Below are 15,082 nucleotides of genomic sequence, written 5' to 3' on the forward strand. Positions count from 1 at the left end.
AAACATTCTGCGGCATCTATAGTCTTCCCATTATACCTTTTAGACACAGTGTTTCATTCATGTCCTATACTTAGTCAACCCCTTTAGTAGTTTTCCTTTCGGGGGGGAGGGGAGGGTCCATGCTTGAATTTCATACATGAACGACTGCATGATTGGACCTGCAATTTCCTGATTTGTAATAAATACCCAAGACTAGTTTTTCTAGGCTCCATTCACTGCTTAAGAAGCTACTTATATTTGTTCCCCTTCATTTTTACCTTTCCATCTTTTCACTATCTTTCTGCAAGACTAGGCACAGTAGGCAAAATCCTATTGAATATTTGGCATTGCATTTCCCCCTAGCATATGTTTAATTTCTCCATGCATCCAAATATCTTATTACGTCCTTGGTTGTGGCCAGGCACTCAGTCATCAGGTTTCAGATTTCTGTTAATGTACCAGCACTTCTGCAGTCCTTTTACTGCTGACTTTCTTGTGAATCAGATGTAAGTGCTGGGTAAAATTTTCAAAAACCCCTATGTGACTGAAGAAGCTAAGTCTTCTTGAAAGTCAAAGGGCTTTAGGGTCCTAAATTAGAACCAGGTGAAAATGTTCAGCCAAAACTTTTTGTCTGTGAAATATGCAGATTCAGCAACATCAAGACTCATGAGAAAGGCTCATGAAACATTTTGATTCCAGTCAAACAAAAAGTTTTCTTCTACCCAAAATGATTTTTTTCTTTTACTTTTCAATTCACCATGTCTGTTTTGGTGTTTAAAATTATTTGCAGGTTGACCCAAAACAATTTTCCCCTCTTTTCTGGAATTGTCAGCAAACCCAAAACATTATTATTTGCACAGCTCTCTCTGAAGTGACTTAGGCACTTTTGAAAATGGGGCTTGAGCGTCTAAGTCACTTAGGCACTTCTGAAAACTTTACCCTCTAGCCAATTGGTTCCTAAACTTGTTCGGCCACTTGTGCAGGGAAAGTCCCTGGCGGGCCGGGCTGGTCTGTTTACCTGCTGCATCTGCAGGTTCACTCGATCGCAGCTTCCAGTGGCCGCAGTTCGCTGCTCCAGGCCAATGGGAGCTGCTGGAAGCAGCGGCCCATATGTCCCTTGGCCCATGCTGATTCCAGCAGCCCCCATTGGCCTGGATCAGCAAACCGCAGTCACTGGGAGCTGCGATCAGCCGAACCTGTAGATGTGGCAGGTAAACAGACCAGCCCGGCCCACTAGGGGCTTTCCCTGCACAAACGGTGGAACAAGTTTGGGAACCACTGTTCTAGCCCCATTTCTGTTCTGTGACATAGGTGTGATATACTGAATGTGCGTATATTCTGCTTATTGCTACACATTCCTATAATACTCAGCCTACACATTCTAAAAATGTACCTATTCCACGCTATTAACTAACTAATAGTATGCTAAAACATAGTAAGAGATAGTCCCTGCCCTCAAGAGGCATATATTGTCTATATATAGAAGAAGATAGAGAGGAAGCATAGGAACAGTGGCATGTACAAAGCCACGCAGCAGGTCATTGGCAGAACTGGTAATAGAACTCAGATCTGAATTTCAGGGCAATGCTCTACCCTTTAGACCATGCTGCCTCTCGGGTATCTAATGCTGATACTTTCCCTCAGGTTAGAGTCCTTAAAGAACCATTTGTGGAAAACAGCAATAAAAGGTCTATGAGGAACTTCATGACCTAACACTAGTTCATTTTTCTGTTACATAATCGAGTCTCTTGGAAATGAGAGGACAATTTATCCCAAAGACAGCTGAGCCTCCTGGATGCCAGTGGTCTCACATCTGCTGTTGCAAGCTGAGGAGTTGTATTTTAGAACATTTTCAGTTGTCATTAGATTGCAATCAGCCATTCTTGTGTTACCCATTATCTAGGTTGTAATTATTATTGCTTGTTTATTATTTTATTTACAGATTCTTATTTGTATAGCATCAACACTGTGTTAGGCTTCGAACTTTACTGACGGGGCTTTCTGAAGACACTATCACAGCTTCAAAGATCTTACAATTTAAATACTGCTAGACAAGCCTGAACCAAACCTCTAGATCCAAACACCTGTACTGAAGTTTGGATCCATACATTTCCACTGACAATGATCCCAAGTTTTCTAGATCTGAATACCAAGCTTTTTAAAGCATTTTAGTTCCAGCCCTCATAATCCACAGGAGGATGAGCTGGTGGAGAGAACAGTAAAGAGTGCTTAAAAAAAAATCCTCTACAGTAAAAAGACCCCATATTAGTTCTGCTGAGCTGTAGGGTAATTCTCATGTCAATCACTGGAGTAAGCCCAACTAGGATGCCTCTGGGTTGACAGACCAAAACAACTCTGCCGACCTTAAAGATTGTGAAGCTGAGAGATAACAAATCCTTAAGAGGCCTCAAACTTTCTTCTTACAGTGTTGGTAATCAGTCCATGATTAAAGCAGGGGCCCCAGTTTGGATCAGTACTTTTTAACAATTTTGCTGATGCAGAAAAAGGGGGTGAAGACATGATATTAAGGGTACTGTTTCTTGCAATTGACTCAGAACGCTGGACAGGATGGGGCTGGGACAGTGAAGCAGATGGAGTAGCTTTAGTGATAAAAATGTTTTCCTTATCCTTGTGCTGCATTAGAAGAAAACAATTGTAACACTCCCTGCCCTCTCTGTTGCTCCAGCCCCACCCCATCCTTTGCAGGGCACTGAAAGAGGAGAGGAGGAAGAGGATGCCTTGCATGTCAAGTATAGCTCCTCTTCCCCAAAATTTACTTCCTGGTGCCTCCCCACCCGCCAGAAACCAGCATGCTAATGCTTGGTGGTGGCTGCAGAAGTCACAGCTATTTCTCTGACTCTCAGGAAAAAATAGGATTGGTTTGTGATAGGAATGGGATTCCTTCATGCTTTACTTTTTCTTTTTTTAAGGCGTTCCTGGAAATGGGGCCCCCAATGAAGGGTGGAAGGGCAACACTAGGGATTTATATCTGCCTTGGGGGAGAAAAGAAGTGCCCCAAGGAGTAGTAAGAGATGTAATGTTGGCCAGCTGTGCTGAAATGTCAGCCTAAAGAAAAAGCTAATTTAGAGTCCAAGAGAGTGAGGAGCACCTGGCTTTCTGAATGAATAGCTTTTTTTATTTTTGCTTTGACTATCTCTGTCTGAGGCTGGCTAGCCAACATCCCTCTCTCTCACACTGGCTGGCTGTTTCTCTCTTGATTTCTTGCCAAGTTGCTTCCTCAGCTAAGCTTTGTGGGGGGATAAAGGGTCGTTTTGTTTTATTTTATTCAGATTGAAGAGAATAATGCGAAATGTTGCTAGATTTGTCTGTTAGACTGTGGGGTTAATTATAATAAGGTAGAAAATTTAGCTGCACATTTTAAAGGGCAAGGGTTCAACAGAAATGGCTAACATCCTAGGATGGCCGGAGGGGGGGGGGGATTAATATAGGTCCAGTGTTTAACAAGCAAAAGAAGAATGATCTGAGTAATTAACCTGACCTCTATCCCTGGTAAAATTCTTGAAAACACGATGGCTGATACCCTACCTGATTTTATTGAGATGATCAATCCCGCTGAAAACAGTGGGATTTTTCGTGTGAGGAAGGTGAACAGTGTTGGTGTATTAAGGGAATCCATTTGTGGAGTACATGTAGAGAGGAAAGCAGTGCACAAAAAAGCAAGTGGGGTTAGGGGTACAGGACCCACATTTTCTATTATATAGAATGATAGCAAAGAGATGCTCAGTTCTTCATTTCATTCATTTTACTTCTCAGTGTGTAAACATGTGGGGATAACTAAAGTGCCCATGTGACCTATTTATATTTATATTTTTCAATAAAACCATGAATTCATAGAATTTAAGGCTAGAAGGGACTATTCGATCATCAAGTTCTCAAACTAGGGCCGCTGCTTGTTCAGGGAAAGCCCCTGGCAGGTCGGGACGGTTTGTTTACCTGCCGCATCTGCGGGTTCGGCCGATCGTGGCTCCCACTGGCCGCAGTTCGCCACTCCAGGCCATGTGGGCTGCAGGAAGCAGTGTGGGCAGAAATACAGGTTTACTGAACAATTCTGCCTTTTCTGCATCATTTCAGGGTTGGCAGAATTTGCCTTTTTTAATTTTATTTTTATAATTTTGATGGATAGTGATGTTTATTTTTAAACATTTTTTTCAATTTTTATCTATTTAAATTTTCACAGTTCTGGGACATTGGGCTGGTGTCAGCAAATCGGAGGTGGGGTTAGACAATAATTATTTAATGACAAAAGATGTTGAGATTTTAAAAGTTAAGGCTTTATAACCATTACAACACAAATTGTCAACATCACATACCAAAATATACAAAGTAAATATCCTTAAATCAAACTCTAATAAGTTGTCAAGCAGTTTTTTTCTTACTTTGCCTATCTGTAAATTTCAGTTATTATCAATGTCAATATTTTTTGTCGGTTTGTGTGTGTATGGTGAAATTGACGTTTACCAATATTTACCAATAAAAAAAATCTAATCCTTCCAAACCTAATCATTAACTATTTTACCATTTCATATAGTAATGCGTCTATATCATTGCTAGGATTTCTGTCATTCCTAAAATACTTTAAAAAAATTCCTCTTTATTGTTCTTAATCCCACCAGACATGGATTTTCCCTGATGTCTTTAACTTCCCTTATCAGTTTTCTACACTTCATACCTTCTGATTTATATTGATTGCTATCTATTCCCCCCTTTTTCTGTTATTATTTATTGTTTTTTATTTCTAATTGCTGTCTGCACTTCACCATTGAATCAGGATGGGCTTTAGTAAACTCATCCTCTTTCTTCGCTATGAAATTGCAACTTGTTAACTATATAATACATTCTTTTTAAAGAACTCCCAATTTTCATACATATTTTCCTGTCTACATTTTTTCCTCCCAATCAATTGTGTTCATAATTTTCCTAAACACTGGGAAATGAGCTCTTTTGAAGCACCAACTATAAACAAGAAAAAACATAGCAATAAGTAAGATACAGTAATAAGGTTTTTTTTATTTTCAGACCAATATCTATAAATATCCAGGGAGCAACTGTAGATAATAATTAGCGGGAGAAAGCATTCATAAAGTGTCCAGGTGGTAAAAGGATAGCAAAGACTATGAGGTCACCATGTGATGCTGCTGCAAAGATCAGTAGGCCAGACTTCCAGCTGGTACAAATCAGCATAGTTCTATTGAAGCCAGAATGGTGAGCAATTTAGGATTGTCAGTGACAATGTCAGTAATTGTCGTGGGGGGGTTGTCCTAATGGTTGTAGCAAGCATCTGAACTATCAGTTAGAGCTGAATCCAGAGGGGAAGGGCTAGGAGCAAAGCCAAGAGTCAGAGCCAGGAGTCAGAAGCCAAAGCCTAAGCCCAAGAGGTACTGGAATCACAGTCACAAGACGTGGCCAAGGGTCTGAGTCAAGAGTCAGAAGTCCAGAAGAAGGGGGGGCTGGAGCAAGTACAAGCTGTAGCTGTAGTGAGGCTAGAGACTACAGAGGCAGGGACAGGACCAAGCATAATTGTGGGTAGAAAGGCTTTGAGTGGCTGCTGGACAGCTGCTGCTACTGAACTGAAGTGTCAGCCTGCTGATTCCTGAAAGCAATGAGGTGGTGCAGGCAGACAGCTTCTATCAGGACCAACTGTGCTCATTAGGTTGCCCTAAGACTAGCTGTGCTGCAGCTGGCCCCTGACAATACCCCCTCTTCAAGGACACCTCTTAGGCACCATGGGACCTGGTTTCAGGGGGTGGTTTTGATTTAAGACACATATGAGATACATGGAACATGGACATTTTCTACATGATCCAACGATTGTTCTTGCAGTCCATAACCCTTCCAATTCCACAGGTAACAGAGTTTGCTTTAAACTTCCTTGAAGTGTAGGATTTCCCAGACCTTGTACTCCTCTTGGCCCTGGACATCCACGGGAAGTGGTGGTGAAGTGGAGTGGCTAGGAAAGGGATTCTCTGCATAAGGTTTCAGAAGGGACATATGGAAGACCAGGTGGACCTCCAACAATTCTGGCAACTATAGCCTAAAGTCTCTGTTTATGTCAGAAGGATGTCCCAGTCATCTTGACGATAACTGACAAAGTAACAGTGGTATTGTACGAGGACCTGGTTCACCCATTCTTTCTGCCTCGTCTGTGGGTGATAGGTCAAGGAGGTAAGCAGTTCCATTTCGGAAAGTTTGCACCAAAAATAGGAAGTGACTTGCTGACCTCAAGCTGAGACTATTCCTTTTGGCAGCACACGGAACAAAAAAACATGATCTAGAAAAAGGTGGGCCATTGCCTGCGTGGTTGGGGAAGGGCGAATGCAAATAAATGTAGTGACGGTGATGAGGATGACAGTGCAACCCTGGGAACAAACTAGCTTGACAATGAAATCCAAGGACCGCAAGAACCAGGGGCAAGATGGGACAAGCAAAGGCTGGAGAAGACTGAGTGGTTTGGCATGTGGGCACTTGCTCTGACAGCACAGATAGCAGGAACTAAATTTACCTTTTAACATCAGTACTCAACACTGGCCACCAGTAATTCCATAATATTAAGTCTTGGGTCTTAGAGTGTCTGAAGTGACTGGCAGCCAGTGTATTATGACATAACTTTAACACCGCAAGTCTGAGCTGGCCTTCTGAGATGTAAAGTTGCCTTCCATAATGAAGTAGACCATTCTTCAAATGAAACCCCCAACCAGGCAGAACAGGAGGAGATTTTAAGGTTTGACAGATCTTAGTAGTTTGCACATCTTGGGGAAGCAGGGACTGGAGAAGAGACATCAGATCTTTCTTTGTTGTCCCTTGAATAAAATTTGATGACATAAAATGGTAGTCAAGAGAGCCACATCTGACTCAGAGTATTCATCCTTGTGGGATAAGGCATCTGCCTTCCCATTCTGTGATCCAGCGCAGTAGGTGATGAGGAAGTTGAATCTGGCAAAGAAATGCAACCAGAAGATCTGTTGCTGGTTAATTTTAAGAGCAGTTCAGAGATATTCCAGATTCTTGTGGTTGGTATGAACCTGGACGAGGGAGCAAGCTCTTTGCAGAAAGTATCTCCATTCTTCAAATGCTACTTTTCCTGAAAAGAATTATTTGTCCCAGATATCATAATTCTTCTCAGTGGGGGTTAGTGTTCGCAAATAGAAGGCACAGGGCTGGAATGGATTATTATGAGGGCCAGTATGTGTGACAGAATGGCTCAGATGGCAAATTTCAAAGCCCCTAATGTGAAGAGTGTGGCAGGACCTGGGTGCCCCAAAAGGTAAAATATTTATTTAGCTGATCAAATATTAACTGTGCCCCTGGAGACCAGATGAAGTGAAATCTCTTTCAGAGAAGCACAATTATCAGGGCTGTCAGTGTACAGCAGCAGTCAAAAAAACTATCAAAATGTTAGGAACCATTAGGAAAGGGGTAGAAACTACCCAGATAATGTCATAATGCCACTATATAAATCCATGGTATCCCCAATACCTTAAATACTGCATGCAGTGCTGGCCATCCCATCTCAAAAAAGATACATTAGAATTGGAAAATGTGCAGATAAGAGCAATGAAAATTATTAGGGAATGGAACAGCTTCCATATGAGGAGAGATTAAAAAGACTGGGACTGTTCATCTTAGAAAAGATGACTAAGGAGGGATATGATAAAGATCTATAAAATCATGAATGGAATGGAAAAAAGTGAATAGGAAAGTGTTATTTACCCCTTCACATAACACAAGAAACAGAGGTCACCTGATAAAAGTAACACGCAGCAGCAGGTATAAAACAAACAAAAGGAAGTACTTCTTCACATGATGCACAGTCAGCCTGTGGAGCTCATTCCCATGGGATGTTCTGAAAACCAAAAGTATAAGTGGGTTCAGCAAAGAATTAGATAAGTTCATAAAGAACAGGTCCATCAATGGCTAGTAGCCAAGATGGTCAGACATGCAATGCCATGCTCCAGGTGTCTCTAACCCTCCAACTACCAGAAGCATCTGGCACTGGCCACAGTGAGAGACTGGATACCAGGCTAGATGGGCCATTGGTCTGACTCAGTATGGTCATTCTTATGTCAAACTCACATTTCTCCAGTTGGGCATAAAGATAGTTTTGGCAGAGTCTGCTGAGAACGTGGCATACATGTTGGTCATGCAGAGTCTAGTTTCCAGAAAAAACAAGAATAACATCCACATAAATAATTACAAACTGGTCCAATATGTTCCAGAAGATAACACTGACAAAATTCTGGAACATGGCTGGAGTGTTACACAACCCAAAAGGCATAACAAAACATTGAAAATGTCTGTATCATGTGTGGAATACTGGTAGACAAAGCAGGGTTCAGGGCCCTGGAATGAAGATGACCCCCTGCATCAGGGCTGAGACCTGCAGTCTTTCTGGTTGAAACAAGCCCCAGTTCTTGTAACCTGGCCTACCAGTTGTGACGGAGCTGTTCTGGCGGGATCCAACTGAGAGTGCCAAATCAGGACCAATTGCTTAAATAGGGCAGTTACAGCCCTAGGCTGGGGTTTTTCCACCTCTAAGGCAAACCAAAACCAAACCCAAAAAAAAAAACTTTGGTCTCACCACACTGGCTAACACAAGTCAACACACAAGCAATTTTCCAGACACTCAGTTTCCAGTATCACACACAGTGCACACTGTCCTGGGGATAAATGGTTGAAAAAAACCAACACCCCAATAAAAAAAAAAGTTCTCGATCCCCAAAGGACCAAGCCCCAGACCAAAATTGTTGCCATCTGTTAATAATCTAAATAAATAAAAAATTTTTTTTAAAAAAAAAAAAAAGAGAAGAGAAGAGGAGAGGGTTAAAAAAAAAAAAAAAATAAAGTAAATGTTCTTAGTCTAGTTCAGGGCTCAGTGCAGTGCAGAGTAAACTGCAGGTTTAACTGGTCTGGAATTCTCCCCCCCCACCGGGATGGGGATGGTGTCCCCTGTCAGCAGCAGTTTGTGCAAAAAAAGTCCTCCAGAGGTCAGAAGCAGGATTGAAGACAAGATGGAGAGAAGCATCAGGCTTATATAGACTTTTCAGGTGTAAGAAATCCTTTGTCTTCACTGTGGAATTTTACAGCAAAATGATTGTGTCCTTAATGGTCCTATGGGCCATCAACAGGGCAGAGCTAGCACCAGCACCAGCTTGTCTGGGAGCTTCCCAGAAGCACAGCACAAACTTGAAATATTGACAGCATAGAGCCAACATTCATACTTCAAAAAAAAAAAGACATACACACAGACAGCATATAATTAAAAACCGGAACCTGGTCTAGACACCTTTTATATACCCCCTTACTTTTTTAGGATTTGTGCTACTACAGACCTTTGGTTGCAACCCATGTTCTATATGGTCCCCATTTATATCAATAACGTCACACCAGTTACAATGCATGGCATAGTGTCCAGATTCCCCACAATACAGGCATGAACCTGAAACATGATTCCAGCACTTCTCCATGTCAGAAGGTGAGGTCAAAGCCAGCTGATCTACCCCGACCCCTGGGAGGAGAGCATGGAAGGGGATTGGGAATTTAACTCTCTCTTCAGGCGGCGCTTAGTCAGTATGGATACAAAGCTTGATCAAGGTGCCCAGGTTGGGCAGTGGTTTCACCCATGTCACCTCATCCTTGATTTCCTCACTTAGGGCATGTCAGAAGTGGTAGTGCCGGGCTGCTTCATTCCATTGGGTATCTGCTGCCAGGCATTGGAACAGCACAGCAAACTAGATGGCTGAGCTGTTCCCTGACATACCTCACAAAGCTCATTCACAATGGACCATGTGCAATTCAGATAATCAAACACAATCACCATGGCTTGAACAAACACTTTGAACGTCTCCAGCAGGAGGTGGGGACTAGAAGTCTCCTGGAAGGGAAGAATCATAGAATATCAGGGTTGGAAGGGACCTCAGGAGGTCATCCAGTCCAATCCCCTGCTCAAAGTAGGACCAATACCCAACTAAATCATCCCAGCCAGGGCTTTGTCAAGCCTGACCTTATAACCTTCTAAGGAAGGAGATTCCACCACCTCCCTAGGTAACCCATTCCAGTGCTTCACCACCCTACTAGTGAAAAAGTTTTTCCTAATATCCAACCTAAACTTCCCCCACTGCAACTTGAGACCATTGCTCCTTGTTCCGTCAACTGGTACCACTGAGAACAGTCTAGATCCATCCTCTTTGGAACCCCCTTTCAGGTAGTTGAAAGCAGCTAGCAAATCCCCCCTCATTCTTCTCTTCTGCAGACTAAACAATCCCAGTTCCCTCAGCCTCTTCTCATAAGTCATGTGCTCCAGCCTCCTAATCATTTTTGTTGCCGTCCGCTGGACTCTTTCCAATTTTTCCGCATCCTTCTTGTAGTGTGGGGCCCAAATGAGGCCACACAGTACTCCAGATGAGGCCTCACCAATGTTGAATACAGGGGAATGATCACGTCCCTTGATCTGCTGGCAATGCCCCTATTTATACAGCCCAAAATGCCGTTAGCCTTCTTGGCAACAAGGGCACACTGTTGACCCATATCCAGCTTCTCGTCCACTGTAACCCCTAGGTCCTTTTCTGCAGAACTGCTGCCAAGCCATTCGGTCCCTAATCTGTAGCAGTGCATGGGATTCTTCCATCCTAAGTGCAGGACTCTGCACTTGTCCTTTTTGAACCTCATCAGATTTCTTTTGGCCCAATCCTCTGGCCTCCTTTGGCCAGGGCCTCTCCAGTTAACATCTGGAGAATGGATGGGGATATTGCATGAACAGTAGCTGGCACTGGTTCATGAAACTGCAGAACTTGTTATGGTTCCTGTCAAACTTACCTGACACTGGAATCTCCGGCTCCCTAGAAGCCGGAGACGCAGATACAGTCTGGATGATAGGGCTGCAGGACTGTAGTTTGTATCCACGCAGCCATAATCAGGGCCTGTAGACTCTGCAGGATTCCCACAATGTCTGGCAGGAGCACAGCCACCCTTATGGAATCATCTGAAGGGCAGTCCGGCCCCCTACCCATTCATGTTTAATTTCTTGAGCTATTCAAACTACCAGCAACTAGGTCATGGGCAGTCTTGCCTAATGGTTGGAGCAAAAACCTGGCCTACCAGTTACAGCTGGATCCAGACTGGAGGGCAGGGGAGGGCAGGAGTAAAGCCACAGGTCAGAGCCAGGAGTCAGAAGCCAAAGCCTAAGCGCAAGGGTTAACTGGAGTCATAGTCAGAAGGCAGAGCCAAGGGTCTGAGCCAGGAGTCAGAAAGAAGCTGGGTACAGGCTGGGGATGGAGCAGGGCTAGACACAGAACAAAGCACAGCTGCGAGCTAGGACTTCATTGAGCAATCGCTTGACTTTCTTGTTTTTTCTTTTCCTGATGTTTTATGGTGCAGCAGCCTCAGCATGTGAGGCTATGACTACCACCTTACCACAGCTTTAACATATTCAAAAATCGACATCTTCTTACTCTGTTCTGTACTCAAAAGAAAACCGCAGGAGTGCTTTTTTTAATGCTACCCACGTTTTCCCCAGTACTTTTACCAACCCTGTCAGACTATATTCTTTCACCTTGAGGCATCTCCATTCTACATAAAGAATCTTTCTTCCTTTCTAATTATCCCTACATTACCACAGCAGATGCCCAACTGTTTCTTTAGCTTTGTATGTTTCACACAACTCATCTTTGTAGGCCACTGGACTGCTGTGGCTACTGCTGCTACTGAGCTTAGGTATCAGCCTGGTGACTCCTGCAACCAATCTGGTGGTGCAGTCAATCAGACAGCTTCTTTCAGGATCAGCTGCATTCAATCAGGTTGCCCAGAGACTTTCTCAGCTGCACATTGGCTTCTGACAGGGCTTAGTTTTTATTTATAGTTGGTCATAGTTTGAGAAGCTGCTGGTTTCATTCTGATCTGTATGATCAGGGCTTTTGCCCATATAAAAAGCACTTAGCACTTTTCTTCAACATTTTTGTTGTAATGTAAATACATTAAGAGAAATAAATTAATAAATAAGCCTACTTTTCTATGCAAAACCTGGCTAGAAGGGGTTGCACTGCCAGCCACTGGCTGCTGAATTCCCTTAAGGAGGTTTTCACTGTCAGGTGGCAAGAGAGAACTGAGAATGGTAATGTTGAGTCAGCATGAATTTACAGATGTTTCATTTTGCAGATGGGGAAACTGAGACAGGTGACATGTGACAAAGTAGAGAGGGATAGAATGCAAGTCTATCAAGTTCTGGTCCAGTGCCCTTTTCAATGGACTACAATGCCTCCCTTTATACTATAACTCATGATTAATCATAACTGTTTTTAAAGCGTGAGAAAATTTATGACAACTGTGACAGCTTTTTTACCAAACAGGAACACAATACCATGCAACAAGAAGATGTTAATCTCTATCTTAAAATCAAATCTGCCATAAAAAGAATCACTAAAGAGTTTTGTCCTGTGATATCAAAGCTTTAAAAACTCAGATCTTCCACCCATATATACATGTGTGCTTTCGGAATTGCAGAGGACTACTCCTAGCATTTCAAAACTCGGAGCAGCTGCAAACAGCTGCCATTTATATATAAATAAATAAATTAAATAAAAGATTCCACCCACACACCAAATGCAGAATTTTTCACCCGAACCCCACTGGACCTACGTGAAGTGCAGTCAGCCAAGGACACATTTCAGCATCAGTATCTTATGACCCACCAGGAAACAGCAGTTTCAAATCACCAAAAAGGGAAGATTGTTGCTGAGTTTCTCTCTTCCCTTTGATTTCAATGAGGGTGATTGGTACCTTTTAGGATCAGGTCTTGGAAGGTTCAGAGGGAGAGGAAAATGCATCTATATGTTTTCAGGTGTGCAACCATCCTTTAGGCCTTAGGTTGATGTAATGTGCTGCAATACATTGCGGTAAGTAGAGTAAATTTCACAATAAAATTGCATACTAATCTCTAATTTGGGCATGATTAGTGAACCGTAAGAATCTGCAAAGCCTCTGAGAGTAAAACGTCTCAGTAGCTATGACCAGCTTTCTCTCCTCTGAGTTTCCCCTTGTTTATTAGTGGTTGGTTTTGTTAGAAACTATTAGCCTGTGGCAATGAGAGCTGACGTGCAACTTCACTAAATTACAGATTACTAAATAAATGTGTCTATGTGTGTATATATATAGCTATATAAAAATGCACATTCTTTTATATGTAGATTGTTACTGACAGAGTATCTGAAGCAGCTTGTTGTGTAACTATATTGTTACTTATTTTTCAACATAATGGGGGAAATGAAATCTGTCAGACAATGCCCAATGTATTAAGCCCAAGACCCTGCAAACATTAAAAAAATGCACCTTATTTAAAAGCCCACAAAATCACTGTAGCATCACTTTTTAAATGATGCACTGCATGAAATGGCAAATTCCTACTAAAAAAGCACTTTTCTACTGATGAGATTATGTGTCTGCTCTTTGCCAGGGATAGCATGCTCTGCCCCACTCATATATAGGGAGAAGTAGTGGGAGCCATCACTTTGCCTACTGTGTGCCCCTTCCCATCAACTTGCTGCTTGGCAAGCAGACCTGCTCTTTCTCATGGGGTCAGACCTGAGATCTGGTAGCTCCCACACAGCCACATATGGAGTAGAGGAAGGGCTTTACTTTCTCCCCTGCATCGACTCATAAGAGCAGGGCACAGTCTGGCTGTAAATGATGTAAAAACAGGTTTCAGGTTTTTTTTCACTGTTCAAAAATAAAAAAAGTTGAATTTGATGGCTTTGATGTCAGTGCCTTTTCCCAAACCACTCCTCACAACTGAAATGCCTTTTCCCAGGGTTGATGGTAGCACTAGCCCATGCCCACCACTCTCTCAGAGTAGCTGGATATTGCTACTAAATTAATCAGCAATGAAATAGTTAACTTGTGGACATTGTTGATGTCATTATTAGCTTCCAGAGTTAACACTCCATTGAAATGAATGGAGATTAGTGCCTTTTAGAGCTATTGTTTCAAGCTGTCTGTCTGCATACTGTGACAACACTGCATGGCACAGGAAACTTTAACTCTGGTATTTTCTAACTGCTGAGTGTTGATTTTGCAACCTTAATAACATTCTATCAGTGTAGCTTTTTTGTACATAGAGATATATGGAAAAATATGCATGTATTTTATAAATGTTCTTTCTTATTATTCATCAAGTTATTTTATCTTCCGTCAAAATGTCTCTCATAAATAATTATCAGAAATCAGTGTGTAGATATCGTAAATATCTTCATTTTTTTACTCTTAAAAATATGTAACACTTGTTGGAGTATTCCCCAGGGCCTCTCTACTAGCTTTGCTTCCTATTGGTTCTCAAAGCAGTTTAAACACACACCCCACACACCTGATTATTCCTTATATTTTCAGCTGTTTCTAACAGGAAAAAAAATCAATAGATGTTAGACTGAGGGAGGGTCTTTCTATTCACACTCACACAGATTCTCAGCATGCAAAATCAGTTCCACTCCAGTGTCTTTCATTTTTCACTCTAACAGTGGAGACAAAGAAAGCATTCATAGCCAGAACACATGTGACATGGGCCAGTCTAATGGCTCTAGAGCAGTTCAGTGAAGCATTAATGAAGTTAGAGAGATGACAGCACTACACTGCTGGAAACTAATCTACCCTATGGTAAACGCTTTTTGCGAGTAACCTTCCTCTCAAATAACCAGCCAAGAAACTAACTGAAATCTTTTCTTTTCACATTTGTTTTCTGTCAAAATGTTATCAACTAGTTTCCTTTTGAAAGCCATAGTTGACTTCTCACTTGATACATTACATTATATTAGGAGGTTACATAAGTCCATGTCACACCTCAAATCATTCTCCCTAAGAGTACCCTGAGGTGTCTAAATGAAATTACAGATGCTCCAGATATCAGACATTTGAAAATTATTATTGCCTATGGTCTCTGTCTCCTCCAGTTTCCTTATGCCACTGGTCTCAGCTGATGATTGAAAGTGATAGCCTAGCCATAATCTTGCATAGAAAAATATGAAACCCACATCACAAGTATCAAATTCCTTATAACATGTTAATCCTACCCCTGCTTCACATCCATGCTTCCTTTTCTTCGCTG

Source organism: Mauremys reevesii, linkage group 2 (genome assembly GCF_016161935.1).
Source record: "Mauremys reevesii isolate NIE-2019 linkage group 2, ASM1616193v1, whole genome shotgun sequence".
Taxonomy (NCBI): domain Eukaryota; kingdom Metazoa; phylum Chordata; order Testudines; family Geoemydidae; genus Mauremys; species Mauremys reevesii.